General features: G+C 40.2%; 1 long non-coding RNA gene and 1 pseudogene across 1 annotated transcript; both read right to left on the bottom strand.

The window, feature by feature from the left end:
- Nucleotides 1–1,497: 1,497 nt before the first annotated feature.
- On the bottom strand, nucleotides 1,498–5,578 carry LOC138328995 (uncharacterized). Its single transcript, XR_011209386.1, has 3 exons — nucleotides 5,457–5,578; nucleotides 1,878–2,008; nucleotides 1,498–1,578 (listed from the first exon to the last, which is right to left on the bottom strand). It is a non-coding gene; the product is annotated as an uncharacterized lncRNA (long non-coding RNA).
- Nucleotides 5,579–6,835: 1,257 nt separating this feature from the next.
- Nucleotides 6,836–7,829, bottom strand: LOC138329889 (uncharacterized; annotated as a pseudogene).
- Between the last annotated feature and the right edge of the window lie 1,756 nt (nucleotides 7,830–9,585).

Here is a 9,585-nt window from a genome sequence, read left to right as displayed (position 1 = left end):
GACCCAAACCACACTTACTGTTTTAAGGTGCATGTTATGTCTAAATGCATGTAAAATGCTATGTGTTATTAAATTCCTTTCAGATGTTTTTTAGTCATAAATTTGGTACTGGTGGAATCCTTAGGACATAATTAATACATTGAATATCTTTACTCTAACAAAAATGTCCAAATATGATACTTACATCAAAACAATGTACTTGTTATGCAAACACACCAATCTCATACAAAGTGTCAATTATCTGCAAGAAAAGGGCAAAAATTAAAATGTTACATCCTATTGAAGGTAGAAGGAGTGCTGGTGATTGTAAGCGACATTAAATGTAGTGAAGTAAAACATTTGAAAATGTAGTCTCATCTAAAATTGGGCAGAACACAGCCTCCATTTTGGAACTACTTTTTTCTAAACTATGGAGGCCTCTACCTATCAAACTGTATTCCCAAATATTTGAAAAAGCCACTTAAACCAAATTTGAATGCTAAAATGATTTCATTGACTTAAATTGTAGTATTTTCTTCAAACATGTTGAATCAGACACCAAAAATTATCAAATGAAATGTATATTCTGGTTTTATACTTACAAATCTATGAATCTCACAGTTGAATCTTGATAATCATCGAGAAGGCCATTTACTTCATGTGGATCATCTTCACTATCATAGAGGATCTCATAAACTGTGTCTACACCACCATCAATGCCCTGAAGAACTGCAAGGACAGTGCCATTATACCACTTTCTCTCCCCAGTCCTCTCGTCAATCGTCCATTCATGGGAAATTCTTCTTCCTAGAAACTTGGTGACTCTCCTGCGAGAATGTCTTCTGTGAAGAATTGTGCATCAGTAAATAAATAAGATCTTTGCATATAGCAACTTTATGCTAGTGTTTTACATATACACATATACCTTAAATGAAAGGACCGCACACATACTGAAGAAAGTCTTGTTTTTATCAATGTCCTGCATCAAACCACTCACAACATTTATATATTTTAGTATAAATATGGTGTCAACAAATTTCATTCTTCAATGATGTCAATATCAGAAATTTCGAAAATTTTACACATCAATCAATGCCATCATACCCAACTTTACCTGGATGTTGTATCGGTCGTAGATACAGTGGCTGGTGTATCGGTCGTAAATACAGTGGCTGGTGTATCGGTCGTAGATACAGTGGCTAGTGTATCGGTCGTAGATACAGTCGCTTGGATTCTGGTCAAATTTAGGCTGAAAACAAAGTACAACATTAAACAAAAACAACATACATAGTCAAATACTTTTACATTGTGGCAGTTACGCTGGTAGAGAGTCAAGTTACCCGATGTAGATCCTTCCATAATCTATGGCAAGTAATTACTTTCTGAACTAGTTGGTGATAAATGTGTAATTTATGAGGTACAGCAAACCAGAGTATACAGACCTGCAGCAAGAATAGGACAGAACTTCCTTGACAAGTGATACCAAAACATTATAATAATATTATTTGTAGCACCTACCTGAATGATCTACCTGTTACAGATACTGTGGCAGGGGTACTTGAGGCTGATAACGTGGCTGAGGTATTTGTTGTTGTTAGGCTGAAAATAAACAAATAAACATAATACATTTGAAACAAAATAATACACCAACTTATTAAACTGCCATTATCTTTTATATACATTTTGGACATTTATGCGCTGGTCTAGATCTGCTTTATAGTATTATGAAATTGTAGAATAAGGGATAATTGTATTCAATTACATTAATTCCATAATATACCAATATAAATATATGATTTGTGTATTTTCAATTAAGTATTCCATGTTTTATTTTTATTTTATTTGTTCCTATCCATGATAAATTTCTGATTGCGTGCAACTTGTAACAAATGTAAAACCTGTGGGATACAGAAGCAGAACAGGAAACAGGTGGAAAACTGCTAGTAACAGTTGATGTACTTCTCCTTTTCCGTGGTTGTACTGATACTGAGGCTGACTGATGGTGCAATTGCTTGGATGCTGGTTCAAACTGTAAAACAAAAAATAAAAAGTATTACTTTTCCATAGCCCTTAACAGCCAAAATCCATTTAGTTCATTTTGTGTATCAATTTTTACAGGATTTTTAGAGCATACCACTTGCACCAAAGTGTTTGCACAACTTACATGTACCTTGTTTATTATAATCAGCAGTGAGCTTTTACACAGACACTTACATTTACCTGAATTTCATAACATCAATACTGTGAATAAGCTGGATCTTGGGCAATGTTCAAAAACATTAAAATAATTATTAGAATTAAATAATAATATCGGTATGGACATACCCAAATGCCAGTCTCCCGAATACCAGGGACCTTTCCTTCTCTAGGGCTACTGAGTTCAGGAAGAATGGCTTTGTGGTAAAATGCGCAAAGCTTTGGTACCATGATCTCATTCCACAGCTGTTTATCTGCAACTATCCGTTCAATATGCAGTTGATAGGGATTGGTAGTCCGCACCACAAAATCTATCCATGGGAGGTTGGTGATTCCCAATAACCCCTGACACTGATAATAGTAGTCATGGTTATGTCGCAGACATAACGTGTTCCCACACAACTTCAAACAGAAGTTTCTTTCACTTGTTGCAGCCTGGTTTAAATTTTTGTTCTTTGAATGCAGTAAGTTTTTTACCTCAACCAATCCTGTTTCTCCCGACTTCTCTTTAATAATCCCATCTGGGCTCCCTCCGAGATATTTGTGGGTTTTGTCAATGATAAGGCCAGCAGGTGTTATGGAGACGTCGATGCCAAGCTCAGCTTTCTTTAGCTCATACTCTCTCAGAGTTATCCTTTCATCTCTAAGCCCCTTCCGAGTGTGTTTATTTCCTCCAAAATTGCCATAAATCAGGCGCCGCAAAAAAGGGGCTACAGGTAGTGATGTCTTCCGTTTAACCACACTTCCAAAAACAGATGATGTTCTTTCCATACAGACGACTGCGATTGAGACTTGGTGAGACGTTCGATGGCATCTATCTGCTCTTCTGTCAGGTCAATGTGCTTCTTCAGGAAAGTAGTTGTTGCCACCTGTAGAGCTTCATCTGACACATCTGGCACTGAGTCTATGGCATTTGGACCATATGATGACTTTGCCTTTTTTGAGGAACTCTGTTTCAATGCTGTCATCTTGCGCTTCCATCGTAGCTGGCTCCACTCTGGGCGATCTTTAGATTTGGTAGAACTTAAAAGATGTTGTCGACGTTGTTGGTAAAGCTTTTGAAAGAAATGGCCTGGTTCCGTGTTAGTTGCCTGCTGCCACACACTTGGTGCCCATTCTGGTCCCAGATTCATCCTCAAAGATCCGCCGTAACATCTTGTATGCCAGGACCCTCTAGAACAGATATTATGCACCTTGCCCCCATCAAATTTTGTCCGTATGCTCATCCATGATTCGGCTAGGTTTGTCGTGAAGTTTCCCAAAAGCCTATTGCTCTTCGTTGCAAGTCTGTCCAGCAAAATGCATACATCCTGCTGAATGTCCTGATCCAGGGATTTTGGCACACTTGCCAAGCGGGATTGATCTTGAGCTTGAAGAGAGCTGCCCTCTGTCCACATGGCTATTTGGTTACTGCAGACATCGGAGACTGGATCCTCAGGCAATATATCAGATGACATCTCAGATGTATCGTCTGCTGTACAAGATGAATGAGCAGCTTTACAGAAGTCTGAGCAATTAAGATGGTTTCCAAACACATGGTGTATACTATTTCTGATATCTTGAGCCAATAACTTAACTGCCTTGCTTTTGTCTGCCTGTTTTGACCTCATCCTGATAGCACACCGAACAGCACTTACCAGCCTCACTCGTGTAGCCTTGGTGAGCTTGTTATGACCTTTATATGTTGGGTTATCATCTACAAGCCTCTCAAGGTTTGATCGTAGGCACTTACATGCATGATTTGCACACTCTACTTTTTCCACATCCTTTCCCCAAACTGGTACTTCTTGTTGTATTTTGGCAAATACAGAGGAGTCCCCATCCCCAATTAGGTACTTGTACCGTATACCATGGGTACACTCGGCCTCCAAAAAACCCTGGACAATGATGTCAGCTTCCATTGCTTGTGATGATTCATTCCAGTTTTGAAAACATTGGTGAGGTTTTGGAACCATATGCAGGTTTTTGGATCTATTGCACACGTAGCAGTACTTGTTTCGGACTCCCATGTACAAAACTTTACCCGTCTCTTTCCCAATGATTACACCTACACCTCCTAATGCATCATACGAGTGTTTATGGCTTCTTTTCGACCAGCCTCCATCTGCGATTACGGTAATAAATGGCACCCCCTGATGAAAGTTGCCTTTCTCCACCGCGATCTTCCTTTCCTCAGCTCCTGCTGCCAAGAACTCCTTCTTTAATGCATCCTCCCACCAGTATCCAATGTCTTGTTCAATATTACTAAAAGCATGCTGGGAGATCCCAGGGCAATCCATAGTTCCAAGCATCTCATTCAAATGTGATGCACCATTTCCTGTCACTACAGACCCCCACACTGCCCTGACATTTACATCAAATCTTGTACTGTTATTGACAGTCAACTTAGGGCTAGTCTGCAACTGAAATATCTTGCTACACCCTTGACACTTCGCTTGAAGGACAGAGGCAAGGCCACATGTTCTAAGTTCAGATGTTAGGACAATTGGACTGGAACCTTTACCTGCAACTTTTTGAGCGTTTTCACATAGGGCAACATGCACTGTTATATCTATGACATGATTTTGTAGGCAATCTAGGTTCATGAGTCTATACCCTCTGGCATTGACACGCTTCACTTTTCTTATCACATATTTTAATGTCGTGTCATCACGGAGTTTAGTCATTCTGTACTTTGGTAGATTTGTTTGATATAGCAGATTATGTGACATGCGGACATACGACTTCAAAATACGTCGACGAAAAACACGCAGCTTTATAGCATTACCAGTGGATAGTGTACAGTGATGGGAATATTTTGATTTTGAATTAGCATTTCTGACCTTCCTGGATTTCTTGTGTCTACCTCCACTTATGCCAAATCGTCGCTGTGGTTTCCAATGTGTCTTTATGCGAGTCATGTTGGTGTAACTCTGTCCTAATGTGTTGTTTTGTCGTGTTTCTGGAAACTGTCTGATATGTAACGTGGATTTCACTTCCGAGCTGCAGCATTATTGCAGGCGATTTTGTTTTATGTGCGCGGTTGAAATACTTACCTTTAATAGTTTTTCACACCAAACTTACTTCTGAACAACCATAAAATAAACTAATTGGTGCCATAATTTGTAAAATAAACCCTAGAAAAAGTTTATAAAAGTGTAACACGTGACACGTAAAATTGTAAACTTACCTGTCATCGTCAATCAAGAAACAGACATGTACGTAATCTGATCCAAATCGACATGTGTTATTGTACGTGAAATTATTAACTTGCATAATTATAAAACCTGTGTAGTGATTACCTGTTTAAAAACAGCTCCCGATTTTCATAATTTGCTGTTTTGGTGTTCTCGCACGCCAATGTGTTGACATTGTGGACATGATGGGAGAATTGCCGGAAGTCACACCGCAGCAAATATGTCACTCGCTAGATACCCAAAACCAACAAAATGTACGATGCGATATTAAAAATATTAATATTTCAATATAAGAAATCACAAAATAGTATCGATAATTAAAAATTAAAAAAAAAACAATATGCATAAAAAGTTGTTTTAGCGCGGAGTGATATTTCCTGCTTTCGGTTTCACATCGAGAAGACGACCCAGAATGTTGACAAAATCAATTCACACATTGTGATTTGGATTTTGCGAAAACAATCTTGAAAACAGTTGCGATTCAAAGAGGTATCATTCAACCACACTTTTGGAAAAGTAGCGGTGCCCGAGAAGGTTTTGATTTGCCATTATAGTGCAAATCAATTTGTGTCTAGTACATCGATAGGAAAATCAATATGGCGGCCTCCATGAGAACGGGAGAGCCAAAGCATCCACATTGGTGGTGATAAACCGACATAAGAATTCTGACATTCTTGGTAGGAGTACCTCCCTTATGATCCTGTGTTGATTTTAACTGAAAATGGACATCTGTTTTTATAGAATAATGAAGTTTGGTGTTTTGCCCTGAAACGCAGCATGATCGCTAAAAATACATTTTCTTTGCATAATTTAGTGATTTGCATTTGTTAATATTCAACTTGTACGATGGAAAGTTTTATATTTTTAACCCTGTATTGAACAACTCATGGAAAAGTAACCAATAAGTGTGTTAAATCATATATTAAAGCAAGGATGAAATCCACTCACTGTCAAAAGAATAACATGACATGCACCTTAAACTTACAACTATAAATAGACTCCAAAGTGATGGATTATTCGTATTAATACATGCTGGTAATTTTACAAAGGGGTAACAGGTGGTATACTTCACAAGTACGCTAAAAACTATCATAGCTGACAGTGACTCATATTAAAAAATAGATATAGTGCGATACCATGCTAACAATGTCATAAATATTGTAAAATGTGGCATATACTAGAACAGTAGCAGAAAATATAAACTATAGTGTAAGAGGTGTTAAACCCAAAATCAATCAGACAAATCGTGCAAAGAATTTAGATAAAATAAAATTAACTATCATTCAAAGAACCAAAGGAATTACTCCGGTTGAAAAGGAGAAGACTTTAAAATAAATGAATACTAAATGAATAATAACAAACAATGAAAGCAAAACTATTTAAAATCTTATAAAAAGAGATTAGAAAACTGAGAAACACCATACAGGTGAGCGAGTTCACAATGTCCAGGGGCGCGCAAGGGTAAATCAGGGTTCGTTGTAACACCGCCATAGTCCGTTTAATAAATAAAAGTGTTCGTACTCACGTTACTGTGACAGGTCCTCATCAATAACAAGTCTCTCATCGTCAGATGGGACATTGACAGTATCTCCTGTATCCATGATACTATGTTGCTGCCCGGGCACTAGATCACCATTGGACATCAGTGGAGGGGATGCACCGTGTTTCCCCTTCTTGGCCCTCTTAAAACCTTCGTCGTCAACATCCGTGGCCACACGCTTACCGCTCTCCTCAGAGCTGCTCCCTCCGGACGAGGGGCTCGCAGCGGACCCAGTCGTTGACTGATCATTAACGGGTTCCCCATGATCAGTGTGATCCGTCACCGGAACCTCCACATCACGGTCATTCGACCTGTCAACAACGGAGGCATAAGACGGTCTCCTTGGCTGTTCTCCTCGCCCGGGGCACTGTGAGCGTACGTGCCCGATCTGTTGGCAGCGTAAGCAAATAGGTGGCCTCCCAGGAACCACAATTAGCGCCGTTTTGCCAAAAACTCTCATTCTGTGAGGAATGTCGTCCTGCTTCCCCTTCCCTCCCTCACAACAAGCGTCATAATTCTGGTTCCTGTTTCTAATGTCACCTTGTCAATAATAGTTTTTTCACGTTCCATTAAGACCACCTTGCCATAAAATCCATCAAAAAGAGAGCAGATGGCGTCATCAGACATCCATGACGGCAGCCATTGGATTTTATGGTCACCCTTCGCCTGTCACAGGGCTCCGGCTGCAACGTAAAATGATCACCAGGAATGGCCCCAGCTCCCACTATAATGTCAACGTTTTCCGGGTTAGACACCGTAGCGAACCAAGAGTTCGGGGCCTCGCAACGAAAAACTGACTTCAGGTCGTCAGGCTGGAGACCGCCATCTAGAAGAGCCTTCACTATCTCGAACCGTGAAACAGAATTCCTCCGTGGTCCGGAAACATGAAATCTAACTGAACTTTTCAGAACATCGAGATCAATGTGAGCTTCAGCCATGCTGAAAACGCAGTGGAACACTTTGATCTTAGCCAAAAGGCCGAGAAGCGATACCAACTTTTGCTCCGGAACTTTGCTATATTCAATAAAATATTCGCGTTTTCGCGGTATTCATCATGTGTATGCAGTGAGTAAATTACATTGTGCAGGCGGAAATAACGGTAATAGACTTTTCTTGGAACTGTGTGTGTAGTTTAGGATTAAGAGGTTAATTTAACAAGAGGCCCAAAGGGCCTTAACGGTCATCTGACTACCTTGGCAATAGTAAATTTAATTTCATATGGTGTCACTTTGTCAGGACCATGTCAGGATCATTTTCAATTTCTTTCAACAAATTTTCTTTCAAACAAGAGGCCAAAGGGCCTTAACATGTAGGAAGTTAATTAGATATAGTGTCATGGTAGCCATCTTCGATTTGGGATCAACCAGAGATGTAACAACACTTTGTCGGTACCATGGCAGGATCATTTCATGCAAGTTTCAGCCAAATCGCACTGGTAGAACTTGAGAAGAAGTTCAAAATGTGTTTTAAAGATGGCGGCTGTGGCGGCCATCTTGGTTTTCAAATTGACCCGAAAAATAACAACACTTTGTCGGGACCATGTCAGGATCATTTCATGCAAGTTTCAGCCAAATCGCACGGGTAGAACTTGAGAAGTTCAAAATGTGTTTTCAAGATGACGGCTTTGGCGGCCATCTTGGATTACGGATCGACCCGAAAAATAACAACACTTTGTCGGGACCATATCAGGATCATTTCATGCCAGTTTCAGCCAAACCGCACCGGTAGAACTTGAGAAGAAGTTCAAAATGTGTTTTCAAGATGGCGGCTGTGGCGGCCATCTTGAATTTCGGATCGACCCGAAAAATAACAACACTTTGTCGGGACCATGTCAGGATCATTTCATGCAAGTTTCAGCCAAATCGCACCGGTAGAACTTGAGAAGAAGTTCAAAATGTGTTTTTCAAGATGGCGGCTTGGCGGCCATCTTGGATTTCGGATCGACCCGAAAAATAACAACACTTTGTCGGGACCATGTCAGGATCATTTCATGCAAGTTTCAGCCAAATCGCACCAGTAGAACTTGAGAAGAAGTTCAAAATGTGTTTTCAAGATGGCGGCTGTGGCGGCCATCTTGGATTTCGGATTGACCCGAAAAATAACAACACTTTGTCGGGACCATGTCAGGATCATTTCATGCAAGTTTCAGCCAAATCGCACCGGTAGAACTTGAGAAGAAGTTCAAAATGTGTTTTCAAGATGGCGGCTGTGGCGGCCATCTTGGATTTCGGATCGACCCGAAAAGTAACAACACTTTGTCGGGACCATGTCAGGATCATTTCATGCAAGTTTCAGCCAAATTGCACCGGTAGAACTTGAGAAGAAGTTCAAAATGTATTTTCAAGATGGCGGCTTGGCGGCCATCTTGGATTTCGGATCTCGACCCGAAAAATAACAACACTTTGTCGGGACCATGTCAGGATCATTTCATGCAAGTTTCAGCCAAATCGCACGGTAGAACTTGAGAAGAAGTTCAAAATGTGTTTTCAAGATGGCGGCTTGGCGGCCATCTTGGATTTCGGATCGACCCGAAAAATAACAACACTTTGTCGGGACCATGTCAGGATCATTTCATGCAAGTTTCAGCCAAATCGCACCGGTAGAACTTGAGAAGAAGTTCAAAATGTGTTTTCAAGATGGCGGCTGTGGCGGCCATCTTGGATTTCGGATCGACCCGAAAAATAACAACACTTT

This window comes from Argopecten irradians, chromosome 8 (assembly GCF_041381155.1).
Source record: "Argopecten irradians isolate NY chromosome 8, Ai_NY, whole genome shotgun sequence".
NCBI classification, from domain to species: Eukaryota; Metazoa; Mollusca; class Bivalvia; order Pectinida; family Pectinidae; genus Argopecten; species Argopecten irradians.
The sequence above is the reverse complement of the archived record's forward strand: the minus strand, read 5'-3'. Positions and strand labels throughout refer to the sequence as shown.